Source organism: Ceratotherium simum, chromosome 13 (assembly GCF_057802395.1).
Source record: "Ceratotherium simum simum isolate JZ-2026a chromosome 13, ASM5780239v1, whole genome shotgun sequence".
Taxonomy (NCBI): Eukaryota; Metazoa; Chordata; class Mammalia; order Perissodactyla; family Rhinocerotidae; genus Ceratotherium; species Ceratotherium simum.
Window position 1 is genome coordinate 552,432 of NC_141912.1, and position 14,459 is coordinate 566,890.

The 14,459-nt window shown below is 37.5% G+C and overlaps 1 protein-coding gene across 8 annotated transcripts in view; it reads right to left on the reverse strand.

The window, feature by feature from the left end:
- The window catches only part of EXOC2 (exocyst complex component 2), a 201,388-nt gene that overhangs the window by 24,439 nt on the left and 162,490 nt on the right, over positions 1-14,459 (reverse strand). The gene's annotated exons all lie outside the window — the stretch shown is intronic.

Genomic DNA, 14,459 nt, shown 5'->3' on the forward strand with positions numbered 1-14,459 from the left:
AATATATGTTCCTCCTCGACTAGAATGACAAAACTTTCCACTAAAACACTAAAATACAATTTTAAGCAAAATACAAAGGTCAAAGGAAATTTAACAAAAGTTACACAAGACCTAGACTTCATCTGACTGTATAAAAAGTGTCTGAGAAAGAGCTGGAGAGAAAGCACATGTATAATTACAGAGAACAACTGCTGTACTATTTGAATCTATACCAAGAATGCGAACCTTTCCATGAAGCATTTCCTGCCATAATTGGACAGAGACTCCTTTAAACACAGCCTGATTTCAAGGTATGCTGCCCAGTGTTGTTCTGAAACATGACACTCTTCAGTCAATAATACAAGAAATCAAACTCTGGAAACTCTGGAGATACTGCCTACTTTATAAACCACATTTCCTGTTTTTAACCCCTATGCCCTAAATCAGTTATCAGTCCTAGTCTACAGATAAAAATAGATTGAAAAATACTATAAATATCCCACAATGTACTTTTTTTTTTGGTCAAACTGAAACACTACATGAAAGAGCTTTGGCGTATTTTTATTCAAGTATATTACTATTCAATTATACTCTGAAAACACATTATTGAAATTACTGCCTATTAAAAAAGAGGTAACCAGAAACTGTATCAATATTATCAGACAGATAGAAAGACGTAAATATTCTGCAACAAAACTAGCTTTTGTTGAAAAAGAAAAATGGTTTTAAGTCCCAGGTCTTCATGTTTTAGTTTGCTGATTGCTAAATTGATCTTTTTCTAAACTGATGAATATCTTTTGCCCTGTACAGGATTTTTTAAAAGAATCCTTGAGGAAAGGATATTCTTCATATATAGTATATGAATGAATAAACTCAGCCTCTTCAGTTTTCTATTTTCTTTCTTAGGATTCTTTTTTTTTTTGGGCTTTAATTAATACGATCCCATAGCTTTTAAATATGAATAGGAAAAATTTTTTCTATGAAAATAGAAAATAATGCCAGCACCAAAAATAACAGTAAAATACTTCATGGCTTATTTTTTTCTATTTGTAAGAAAGGATTTATATTCATAAGAGTTTAGCATTCATAAACTTCACAAACAGCTTTCAATATTCAAATACGGACAAGCAAATCACAACTACTCCCATTTCAAAGTTAAAATCTGATGTGCAAAACAGACTATGAATTATATTAACATAAAATATAGAACACTTTATACATTTAGCATGGAATACATTTATCAGTTTCATCATTTGAAACTTGATATACTGAATTTCAGACTTAAAGGCATAAATTTAATTAATTTAACATTGACTGATAAATCAAACTAATTTGTTTCAATTTAGTGTTTTCGCAGAAAAAATTTTTTTCCATTAGAAGGCAACTTCAATTAGAAAAGTGAAAGTGACAAGAAAACAGGATTCATTCTATATATGCAAATGAATGTATTTGTTTTACACTACGAGGTATTACATTTGTATGTAATACTTCATAAACTCGCCTGCAGTAACCGTTCAATTTTCAAAGTCTCATGGAGTTTTTTTAGTAAGAATGACCTCAATTAAATCAATGCTAGTAAATGCTATGAGAAGCAAGACTGAAAACACGGCTCTGGAGCCCGACTGCTTGGGTTGGAACCCTGGCTCCACTCTCATGCCGTGTGGCCTCTCATGAGATGAGCAAACACATGGAAAGCCTAATGTGGATGGTGTGAAAATGCCAGTGGCACTATCCATGTCATGGAGCCGCTGCTGCATCCCTATTGCTGAATCACCACTGTGGAGCAGAGGAAAGAACTCATCAGGTATCTATAGTCCTTATTCTCAGTATATGGTTCCACCTGCAATTTGAGAAAGTGTCAGCCACTAAAGACCTTGAAATTAAAAACAATTGAGTTATAACAAAATTGAAGGCAGAAAACAATATGAAAAGCCAATAGCTAACTTGGAGTTTAAAGTCTTATTTACATAATAAGAAATCTTTTAAAATCTTTTAAATCTTTTAGAAACCTAATTTTGACCATTAAAACCACAAAGCACTCACTGGGTTTGCACCTTTTGGAAATGATGAAACTGAAGGCAGCAGCAGCACGGCCCGGCAGGAAGGGCTTGGATGGCGGCATCTAGGTCTGAGGCCCTGACGTGCGCAAGCTGTTTATGTACATTAGCCTGAACTTCAATACCTATAATACCAGCTTCTAAAGTTTATCATAAGAACTACCAACTATGAAGGCACAGGAGCTCAATGGCAGCAAGGAGAAGGAGCAGGAGGGTAGCAACAATGCCTCATTTCAGTGATAGGATTTTGTTTCTCACTCTTTGTAACAAAATCTCCGTTCCAATATGTGAATTCTGTTATTTTTCTCCTGAAAGTTTTATCATTACTCAGCTGCTCTTCCCTCTTCAACATCAACACTCACTTTCATCATTATAGCAGACTTGCCGCTTAGGGCCAATGGCAGCGTTTCATGGACATTTCTTTATCCAAAACTGACTGTAACCCCTTTATTCTGCCTGGCATCTTTATCATTCATTATAGCAGCCCTTACAACTCTGCTGTACTTTGAAATGATCCAGCATAAGCCACTGTGTGTCAGAGAAAACAGTAAGCTGACACACACCCTGTCCTTTGACCAAGCCACTGCTTGTTTCTTCAGCGAGGGGAGCCGTGAGCCCAGGCTCAGGGGAGGAGGCAGCTCTGCCTCTTTTCAGCTTGTCAGAGGCGCCTCAGACAAAGGACGGCACAGGGTGCTCTTTCAATCCAATTATTTACAAAATATTAGAATACAAACAATTACACAGTATCATTACTCCTCTAGTCTGACTCATTTCCTATACCCAACACACTTCTCCAGTAAAAGAGACAAAGTTAGAATGTGGAGACAGAAGAACTGGGCTGAAGGCCTAGTTCTACTACCTTGAACAAGACATAGCCTTTTCTGATTCTCCAAATATTAAAAAAACCTGCCAAGTGGGGAAAATAATATCTTACCCCAGTGGGGTTATTGGGAGGATAAAATGTGATAATGTATGTGAAAATATCAGTTAAACTATAAAATATTTTTATTTAAAAATGGACCAAAATGAAGTATCTTGATAAATTTATCAAGTTTTCAATGTGAACCAAGGCAAAAATGATGTTTGGTATTTTATTTTCAATGCAAGCTAAAAAACCACAAAAATGGGCCAACCCTACAACTCTGTTTCCATTCACACTGTTATGACTTGTGTGTCACCAGGCTCTCTCTCATTCACGCTGTTTCTAAAGCAGTGCACATGTAGGGCATCACCTACATTTCTACAGGCACCTAAAAACACCCATGCAACCTGTATGAAATGTTTTCTTATCAGGAAAAAATTTCAAAACTTAGAATAATTCTCAAATCGGGAAATTATTTATTCACTCATTTACTAAAGCATTCATTTGTTCAAACATATGTTGGAATGCATTATGTAAAGGAACTTCCAATGGCGGGGACCCTGGAGGTGACTACGGCATGGTGCCTGTCATCATGAGGTACGGTCTAGCAGAACAGTCTTCAAAGGTTTCTGATTACGTAAGTCAGGGTAGAGGAATTTTGAACCCTCTCAATACACGTATATCTATATATAAATATATATGATTATAAAATATGACATATAATCTTTAATTTATGAAGATATTTCCCACTATGTTAACATATTATGCATATTATAAAAATATATAATATATAATATGTAAATTTATAAAACGTAATTCATACATACATATACATATTATGTATTCCATGCATTATAAGAAAAACAAATTAGAAAAGGAAGAGATAAAGAGGAAATAAAAATTATTTTATTAGTTTAAGTAATCTAGCTTATGCTAAAGTTAAAAAACAATGCTAAAATATCAGCAGCTTAAGACAAGTCCGGTGGGGGGTCAGAGGGGTCTGATCACTGTGGTCACTCAGGGATTTCGGCTTATGGAGGCTCCACCTTAACACAAGCCCCCAGGTGCACAGAGCAGGGAGACAGAGCAGGAAGAACCAGGCCAGCTCTCAGGCTCTGGCTGGCCCGTCCAGGCTACTTCCACAGGCCACATCTGACCTCAGTGCATGGCGCAGTACAACCGGGGACAAAACCTCCCAGGGACAAAAAAGGGAACCTGGATCAACAGTAATATAATCTACTACAATTATTTGTTTTTAAGTTTTACAGTGAACAGTATAAAAGGCCTTCTTGAATTGAAATCACAATGATTTGCAGGTCTCAATCTAAGTTCATTTTATTTGGATACTTGGATTTAGTGGTTTTCACAGATGAAAAAGTACAACACAAAGTATTACACAGAGATATGCATTTGGAAGAAGTATGTAATTGGCTGCACTTAGTGATCATGATATTCTGTTGTCAAGATTTTTAAGTTTTCAGATATGAGTTTTTCCCTCTCTTCTAAAACTAACTTACACATGGTAAAGTATATAAATCTTATGTATATATCGATGACTTTTTATATTGGTATACATCAATGTAACCACCATCCAGATCAAGACAGAGAGTATTTACTGCCAGCACCCAGCAGGCTCTCTCATACTCCTTCCCAGTCAGTACACCCATCTAAAAGGTAATCCCTCTTCTGCCCTGTCTCCCTTGATCAGTGGGCTTGCTTTCATATAAATGGAATAACGAACTCATACAGAAGCAGACAGTATGCATTCTTCTGGATCTGGCTTCTTTCCTCAACATTGTGAGAACCATTTGTGCTGTTGCACACAGGAGAGTTTGGTCATTGTCACTGCTATACAGAATTTTACTGTATGACCATATCACATTTATGTACCTATTCTCCTGCTGAGGAACATCTGGGTTGTTTCCAACTTCTGGCTATTTCAAATAGAGCTGTTAATTTCTTCTGGTGGGCATAAAGCCTCATTTCTCTTAGGTAATATACTGGAATGGAACTGGGTCACTGCAAAAATGTATATTTATCTTTAGCACTGCCAGTTTTCCAATGGGTAGAGAAAAGCAGGACTGTGTGCCCACCAAAAGCACTTCCTTGTCAACATTAGTTTATGTATTGTCTTGCTGAATAGGGGTGCACATGTCCAAAAGGGGCACTTGCTCTAGTTAAAAAAAAATAAAAAAAGGATTTGCCATACCTATTTTCCTTAGCAGAAAATAAAAAAGTAAGTCATAGCACAAAACCAAAAAAGAGAGAAAAAGAAGAGGAAAAAGTCCAAGAATATATACCATCTTTTCTTTTCATTAATACACCTCAACTGGAGAGTACAAGAATATTAACTTCTTTCATAGCCATCATATCCTGAAGTCCCTGAAGATGTCTTTTTGCAATTTTATAAAACCTATTATTAAACTACTTCAATACACAAATTTGCTAAAAGTGATGTGCTTTCTACATATAATTCTTAAAGCCCTTGTTATTGTAATCATAGGCTGTCACACCATTTGCAATCAGAAATGACAGCAATTTCAAAAAAGAAAAATGGGTTTTCAAATATACCATATTCATGAATGTACTTTGGTTGTCACTCAAACATTTGGATTATTGGGATGAGATATTAACAGAAAATTGAAGTAAACGGATCCAAAAGAAAATCCATATCTCAAGTAAATATCCTATACAGTATAAAGATTTTATTAACATTATCTTTAATTTGCACCTATAAACATAAACTGCTTTGCTTATGTCTATTGTTCTAATCACTTAAAACCTAGCCAAACTGAGTTTTGGATTCAAACTGTACCACTGTTGGACTATTTATACAATGTAGAGTTTACCACATTAATAAGCTTGCTGATAAATGATAAGTCAAAGCAGAGAGAGAAAAGTCCCAGTTTTATCAACCAAGTGGTCCTCCGCGGCCTTAGATAACCTGCCACCTAGGCCTCGGTATCCTCAGCTATCAAGGGAAGGATGTGTCAGGTCTCTGAGCCCCCTTAGGCCTGTATGTCTCCTTTCTATTGTGGACTCCCAGGAAATGTTTGAGATGTTGTTGTTTTAAAAACACATACTCATAAGTTTTCCACTGTGATGTTCAGAATAAATAGGCTAAATTTTAATTTTAGCAAAAAGGCTAATTATTAAGCTGCATTAAAAGTATTTTGGGGGTGGCTTTTGCTGTTTATTAAGAGAAAATGGTTAAGAAAGTTGGACGTGATTAACCAATAAATATTTACGGAAGTGTCATTTATCTCTGAGGTTCTCTCCTGGTATAGGGAGAGAGAGACAGATAGAGATGGCATTTCTCACCTCTGTTGATGACAGCTTAGAGGAGATAAACCATGCAAAGAAGTGCTCTCACAAAATTCTACAGGTGTGCACTTTCTACTAGAATGGGAAAATTCATGTGGTTTTTCCGTTCACTTAGCAGTTTCTGAGTGCTTGGTATGCCCCCATGGCGCTTTCTCAGTGGTATTCGGTGGTGTGGGGATGAAGACACAGCCCTTTTAGGGAGTCTCTGGAAGCTACACCTGGGTGCGCACACAGCCCTCAGTCAGACCCAGGGTAGACAGGAAGGGTTAGCAAAGCCAAATGAGGGCAGAGGTGTCCTTGAAGCTGTCCTGAAGGGGAAGATACAGGAGCCAGTGACCAGATTTGTGCAGAGAAAACACTTAAAGAAGAATGATAAGCAGTTTTCAAAACTTTTCTCTTTCAGTTCTAGCCACAATAAACGCATATGAATGGTGTTGCTTTTGATGAAACTATAAACACATTGGTTTTTATAGAATATTATGCCAGGGCCGGCCCCGTGGCTTAGTGGTTAAGTGCGCGTGCTCCGCTGCTGGCAGCCCAGGTTCAGATCCCGGGCGCGCACTGACGCACCGCTTCTCCAGCCATGCTGAGGCCGTGTCTCACATACAGCAACTAGAAGGATGTGCAGCTATGCCATACAACTATCTACTGGGGCTTTGGGGGAAAAAATAAATAAATAAATAAAATTAAAAAAAAAAAAAAAAAAGAATATCACGCCAGAAACAAATTTCTAATATTGTTATAAAGAAGAGAACACCTGAAATACGTTTTTCAGCTCTTCCTAGAAGTTAGCAACTAGGGACCCTAACTTTCTCCTACCCCACTCCATGCTCAGAAACACAAAGAAAAATGAAGAAATCATAAACCAAACAAACAAATAAACCAGGAAGGCAGGTTAAGGAATGCGGCATTGGAAGTAAATAAGAAAATATGAAAAAACTTCTTCTCTTAACATTTTTCTATCCTTCTGACCTCCTATCTACCCCTGGCTTTTTTGTAATCTCTCCTCCTCTCTTTAAATCATCAAAATGTCTACTCTAGTTGGATGGAAGACTATCCAGAGAGCTATCCTGACTCATCTCAGCACCAAAAGCAGGTTTAGAGCCAAAATATAGCCAATTAGACACTACGTGTGTTGGGATAGGGGCACATTATAGTCCTATGGGAGAGTAACAACTGGCAATGATTTATTAATGATTTTCAATAAAAAAGGAGACCGGAGGCGGCCCAGTGGCGTAGCGGTTAAGTGCGCGTGCTCCACTGCTGGTGGCCCGGGTTTGGAACCCAGGCGCGCACCTAGGTACCGTTTGTCAAGCCATCCTGTGGCGGCGTCCCACATAAAGTGGAGGAAGATAGGCACAGATGTTAGCCCAGGGCCAGTCTTCCTCAGCAAAAAGAGGAGGATTGGCATGGATGTTAGCTCAGGGCTGATCTTCCTCACAAAAAAAAAAAAAAAGAGAGAGAGACTGTGTACACACACACATAGTCTTTAGGGATCTGTAGTGAGTATAAGGTAGCTTCTGGGGTTTCTTTCAGACAACTTACATTCTGCTAACCAGTGACTAAAATATCAAAGTACTTTTGATAGTGATTTAAACTTGCTAAGAAGTCCAAATATAACATTTGGAAATCATCTGAACCTCAGCCTTCTATTGTGATGCATGTTATAAATAACTGGGAAAGCATAACATCTGTCACAGTTTTCCAGGTTAAAGTAATAATTTGGAATTGTCTACTCACTATACTAGTCCAATGTACTCCACCCATCCAAATACTAAGACAATCCTGAAGTGTTTCATCAAAATTTGCATATAATGCAGAGTGCAGAGCTATTAAAATTAATCAAACGGTGTTGTTATAGCAGGCCATCTTCTTTACTAATGCTAGGAGAATAAAAATCTCTCAATATGAACTAAGGCTCTTGTTCTGAGGAGGAATCAGGGTGGAGATACAGTAACTCCTTAACAGTAGCTACAACATCAAGGCTAAATTTATTAAAATGATGATCCAAATGTCAATGCTCACTATACACTGTCAAAGCTCCCCAACATGGAGCCTGTATGATCACTGGACTGCAGCCAGCCACAGAGAAGAGTGGGCGAGGCCACCTGCACGCCATGCCTGGCGGGCACCGCACTTCCACAGGCTCTCGGGGCATGCTCTAAGTCACAGATCCAAACAAAGGCAGGCCCTCCAATGCCCTTGCAAAGTTTTCACACAGAACTGTTTAAAGACAAATACTTTTAAATTCAGGGTGAACATTAACCCCAAATGTAGCCAAGGTCACAAGGAAATAATAAAATAGCTGGGATGGAGACAAGAACACCAAAATAGTAGAATATACACAAGTATCTATTATCTTGGTGTTTACCATGCGGCACACAGTTGTGAAGTGTGTAAAACGAGTTTTAGAAAAAGACTCTTAAATCTATAATTAGACAGACAAATTCAGGTAAAGTGAAGGAAAAAATCACTAACACTTTCCATAGGACCAGAGGAACAGAAGTTCCACAGATTCCATAATTACAGAACACGCAGAGTTTGTCTAATGTCTTACTGACTGAAGACATCACTTTAGAGGAAATAGAACCTTTCATTACCTGCCTGGCAGTCTGTGACGTTAAGGAATGGGCTTAGCTGGTGTTGACTTGAACAGAAGCAATGGTATTGTTGCAATATAAGAAACCGCCAGGCAATGTGACGGCTGCCAACACTGCTTGTCCAGTCACAGAACGAACTTTTGGATGAGAGTTAATGAGAGCGAGAGAGATTGCGAAAAAGCCAGAGGGTACACAGGCAGGGCAGAGATACAGTGTGGAAAGAGCAAAAGAAAGTTAGGAGAAAGGAAGTTTTTTCATATTTTTTATACTATTTGTTTTCCTTGCAATGGCTGATTCCACACCAGAGACAAGAAAGCACATAGTTAGCGTGGAACCTCGACACAGCAGAGAGCCAGGGAGCTTCACGAGACTGCTCTCCAGGAGCCCAGAGCCCATCTGAAGAGACTCTCTCAGCCAGACAAAGCACAACTTGATTATTAAAAAAATAATAACTATTATAACGAATTGAAACTCATTAAATATGCTCAAACCATGAACCCATGGTATATAAAGATAATTAAAAAATAAAAAATAACTTGATCACCTTTGAAAAATGTAAGGAACCAACTCATTCTGAAAACTGCTAAACAAAGAGAAAGAATCACGCATTTATCCTGCCTTTCCTGTATGAACTGTACTTCAGAGTAACCAAATAGTTGATGAAATTTTTTCTTTATTTAGTGTTCCAGCTAACAATCCCTAGTTTGCAATCTCTAAGAAAATAATAGATCATGGCAACAATTACTAATATGCTAAAACCATTAAATGACAAGCTTATGATAAACTTTTCAAGGGTGGATCAGGCTGATAACCCTTGAATCCAATTTTCAATCTTAACATCACAAAAGAGACTCAACCAAACACTATGTACCCAGGTGGCAGTAAACAAAATCAAAACAAAATAAACCTGAAACTGATAAAGCTTCACATTAATCACAAATTTATAGGAAACACAAGGGACAGAGGAACATGTTACATGACACCATGAGGAAGCAATCGGAAAAATCCAGACAGTGAGAACAACCAACCTGATTTATTCAATAAATAAGCTGAAGAGGGGACCCTAGAGAGTAAAAAAACCCCAAATATAGGAGAACTAAAGCATAACTAAAAGCAACATATAGGCCTTGGTTGAATCCTTATTTGAACAAACTGCCTAAAAAGCTTTTATGAGAATTTTGAACATTGACTGAATATCTGATGAAATTAAGGAATAACTGTTAATTTTTTCCAGATCTGATAATGGTATTATGGTTATGTTTTTTAAAAAATCAGTCCTTATCTGATCTGTGTATGGATGAAATGATCTAATGTCTGAGATTTACTTCAAAATAATATATCTAAGATGTAGTGGGGAACAGAGGGGTACAGATCAAACAAAACTGGCCATGAGCTCATAATTGTTGAAGCTGGCCAAACAGGTCAATCAGGATTTGTTTTACTGTTCTATTTTGATGTATGTCTGAAAATGTCCAAAATAAAAAGTTTAAAAATGACTTATTGTTTATTTGCACAATAGTATGTACACTGGTTTACCCTGATGCCAAATAGCATGGTTTACAGCTATCAATTTAATACATAATAAAACAAATACTTTAACAGATAAGACATGCAATGAAGAAAATATGTAGGCCACAGGTCATCTCAAGGTTAATAAATTTCACATTGTAGACTATTAGAGCCAAAATTTAGCTTTATTGAAAAATGCTTGGCAGACAAATTATAACCAAATGTCCAAAGCATTGTACAAATGGTTTTACAGCACCAACTCTAATACATTAAACTGTTTATAAAAAAGGGAAAAACAAGTGAAGTTAAATAATGAAACTGTGATTTTAAAAAAAAGATGACTGACTACAATTATCTTTCTACAGAAAATGTAAAATTGCTTTTCTCTTAGAAATAGATCAAATACAAGTTTACCAAAATCTACCTCATGATACTTTTAAAATGAAATTAAGAAAAATAGTCCACAGAATTAATAAAACTATTCTTTCAGAGTTTAGTAAAGGAAAAGATTATCAACTTAGACTTCTCTCTTCAAAGATGAAGTTCATTCAACTGGCATCTGTTTTGATCAAAAGCAGAAGTAATAAGGTGTCAAACTACTCCCTGACTAGAAGATGGGTTGTCAGAGAAACAGCCACTTCACAGAGCGTTACCACTCACATTCCAAATTCAGAGAAGAGAACAGATTTTTTTAAATGTCCAACTTTTAATAGCAAATAGCAACAGGAATATTATGTTCCTAATGGTGTCCTTAAAATTCTTCAAGGCTCAAAGAGTCTTCAGAATAATTTTGGAAAGCCAAAATTACATTTAAGAGATTTTTGGTGTTATGTATGTTTTATAATATTCTAATTATTTCTAAATGGACAGTTCACATGTATTTTTGGTAACTGTTATCCTATTCAATCAACCAAAGTTCTCTTGACATATATTAGATTAAAAAAAGATAATTCTATCTGACATTTTCTATTCCTCTTAAAAACTAAACTGTAAATTGGTATTTTACTTGATGTTTATTTTTCCCTATCATCTCTGGCTTGAGTAACTTACACCAAGATGCTTCTCATTAATGAGTTAACTGAATAAATTTGTTACCAAAGGCTTACTATGAACCAGGCACCATTTGGGAGCCATGGACACAGAGAAGAGAAACCATGTCAAAGACCTGGAGAAAGAGAAGGGAGTCGCTGGGACACGGCCTAAGAGAGCAGCAGTGATGGGGTCGGGAAGCAGGTGCAATTAGCCCTCAACAGGCCGAGCAGGGATGGATGGGTACCGTGTGCAGTTACAGTCACAGGCGGAAATGAGAGGGAACGGGAAGTGAGGGAGGTCCTGACTGCTGGATTCCATCACCCAGAAAACCAGAAGTTGGTTGTAGAGTGAAAAACACTTCAGAGTCAATTTATAATTTTACAAATCCTCTTTATAACTGATCCTCAAACTGTTGGCTGAGGTATTTTATTTGTAATAGGAATTAATACTTAGATTCTGAAATGATTCTCCTTCTTTGTATACCAATGGGGCACAACAAGTTTTTTGTTGTTGTTGATTTTTTGTGTGAAGATGATCAGCCCTGAGCTAACATCTGTCGCCAATCCTCCTATTTTTTGCTGAGGAAGATGGGCCCTGAGCTAACATCCGTGCCCCTCTACTTTATATGGGACGCCACTACAGCATGGCTTGACAAGCGGTGCCTCGGTGCGTGCACGGGATCCGAACCTGCGAACCCTGGGGCCACCAAAGCACTGAGTGTGCACTTAACCGCTTGCGCCACCAGGCTGGCCCCCACAACAAGTTTTTTATTTGCTGAAAACAGATCCTATCTTCTGCCTGCATACCTAGAGCCAGCTAGCTCTTGCTGGAAGTTTATGTTTGGTTTTTGTTAAGGGGAATGGTGCCTCCCACTCTTCAGGTCTCTGTGAGTGGGATCTTCCCCAGACACTCGTGGCCTCTTGCCCCACTCCATCCTCCTCTCCTACAGAGGTGGGATTTCCCAGTCGGGGGAGGACACCACTAGTCCATCTTTTGGCCAGGTTGAGGGAGTCTATTAACTCCTGAGCATGGGAGCTTGGGCTCTCCTTCCCTCTCCGCCCTGGCCCAGTGTGTGGCAGTGCCTTTAAAATCTTATTGGTGACAAATGCTAACTTGTATGATTGAAATGCTGCATTCTAAATTCCTTTAGAAGAATTTACTAAAAATATCTGTATTTTCCACTGAATTTATATCTTTAATAAAGTACTATTATTTGAAGGTAATGTTTGGTGGTAGTATGCATATGTAGGGGTGTAAGGCTGATCAGAAATAAGACACTGCAGTAAAAGTTTATCTAAATGCTTTACCAAAAACTGAAAATGAAGTTAAGGAAAGAGAATTTGAAGTTTAAGTTACACAGTGGGGATAACTCTGCCTATGGATTTATTTTTTTTATTGATAGAAAACTAAAAGCAATATATGCTCAATGGAAAGAAAAATTTCTTATAATACTCATTCAGGAGTTCGTTAGGATATTTAAGGATGAGGGAAGAATTACAGACTCAGTGATGACTGTAACGATGTGGGTGTCATCTTGTGAAACACTAGCATGGGTCCTGCCTCGTCAGACCATGCAATGACGGCCAAAGCAGGCCCAACTAGGCAACTTACAGACACTAGAGGTCCAGGAAAATCTATTCAGAAGTGATGATTTGCTTTCTGAGTTTAACATCGCAGCAATGTCTCTAATATACATAATTGAGCAGTGATGTACACTGACCTGAAAATAATTGATTTTTCTCTTTAATTTTAAACATATATAAGGGACTCAATTTCTACTCCAGAAAGCAGTTTAACATACATACTTAATTTTAAATTTAATTTTTTCTAACAAAAAACCAGTTAAACACAGTGCTCAATAAAATGTGAAAATTCCTGACAGTTCTGCAGTTGTAAATATATCTACTATGTATTTAATACTGCTAACTGCTACCCACCAACGGTTCATCATAAATGAAATGCAGTCTCTTTCCTCGGACCCCACCCCAGCTCACAGGCTTCTCGTCTCACTCTAAGACCTCTGTCATGGCCTCCCTGTTACACGTCCTCACCCACAGCCATGTCATCTTGCCATCACCACGTTAATAATTTCCCTTAAAACATAACTCAAGTACACTACTTAGTTGTTTTGAAACCTTCAGGGGCTTGGAATGTCCTACCATCCTAATTTTAACTTCCCAAATCCTACTTGTTCCTCAAGACACCTACCACATGATGCGAAGTTTGACCATCCCGGCTAAAAGGAGCAGTCTCAGTCTGCAAGTCTTTGAGGCCATTCGCATCAAGCAAGAGTCCCTGGCCACAGAATATCTAGTTGTTGGCTGGTCATCATTGATGTGAACACTGGTAGCTACAGCAAATATATTTCTTATAAGGCTGACCAGTTTTAGCAAATTCTAACTATGACTGCTACCTATTTGATTGTAATACTAATCTCTGCAGCGATACAGAACTAATTCTTTTTTTTTTTAAATCAGGTGTTTGAAGAGAGCTATTAGATCTGTCCCTAGTCCTTTCTCCAGGGTAAATATAGTCTGTTCTGACAACCATTTCTCATATACCTGGTTTTAAGACCAGATATGATGACTCCAGGTCACAGGAACCTGTACCTCCTATCTCTGGACACTACACTTCTATAATTGTAACTATCATTTCACTGGCTACTTTGAAGCAGCTACATTATAAAAGCACTTATAACAGAACTGCACATATCTACAACTTCAGAATTTATGCATTAGCTCTTACTAAGCTGTTATCTCTTCTCTCCTGTTGTTAAACTATGTCTTATACAATATACATAGTATTCTTTTTTTTTTTTTTATAATTTTATTTATTTATTTTTCCCCCCAAAGCCCCAGTAGATAGTTGTATGTCATAGCTGCACATCCTTCTAGTTGCTGTATGTGGGACGCGGCCTCAGCATGGCCAGAGAAGCGGTGTGTCGGTCTTATACACAACTGTTCTTATGCAATTTACATGTGTGACTTATTTAGCTTTTATGTTTCTAACTATACCTTTTTATTTTTTGTATGCTCTTTTCTAGTAATTCCATTTTTATTATATGACTAAAATTTTTTTATAGTCACTGAATTTTTT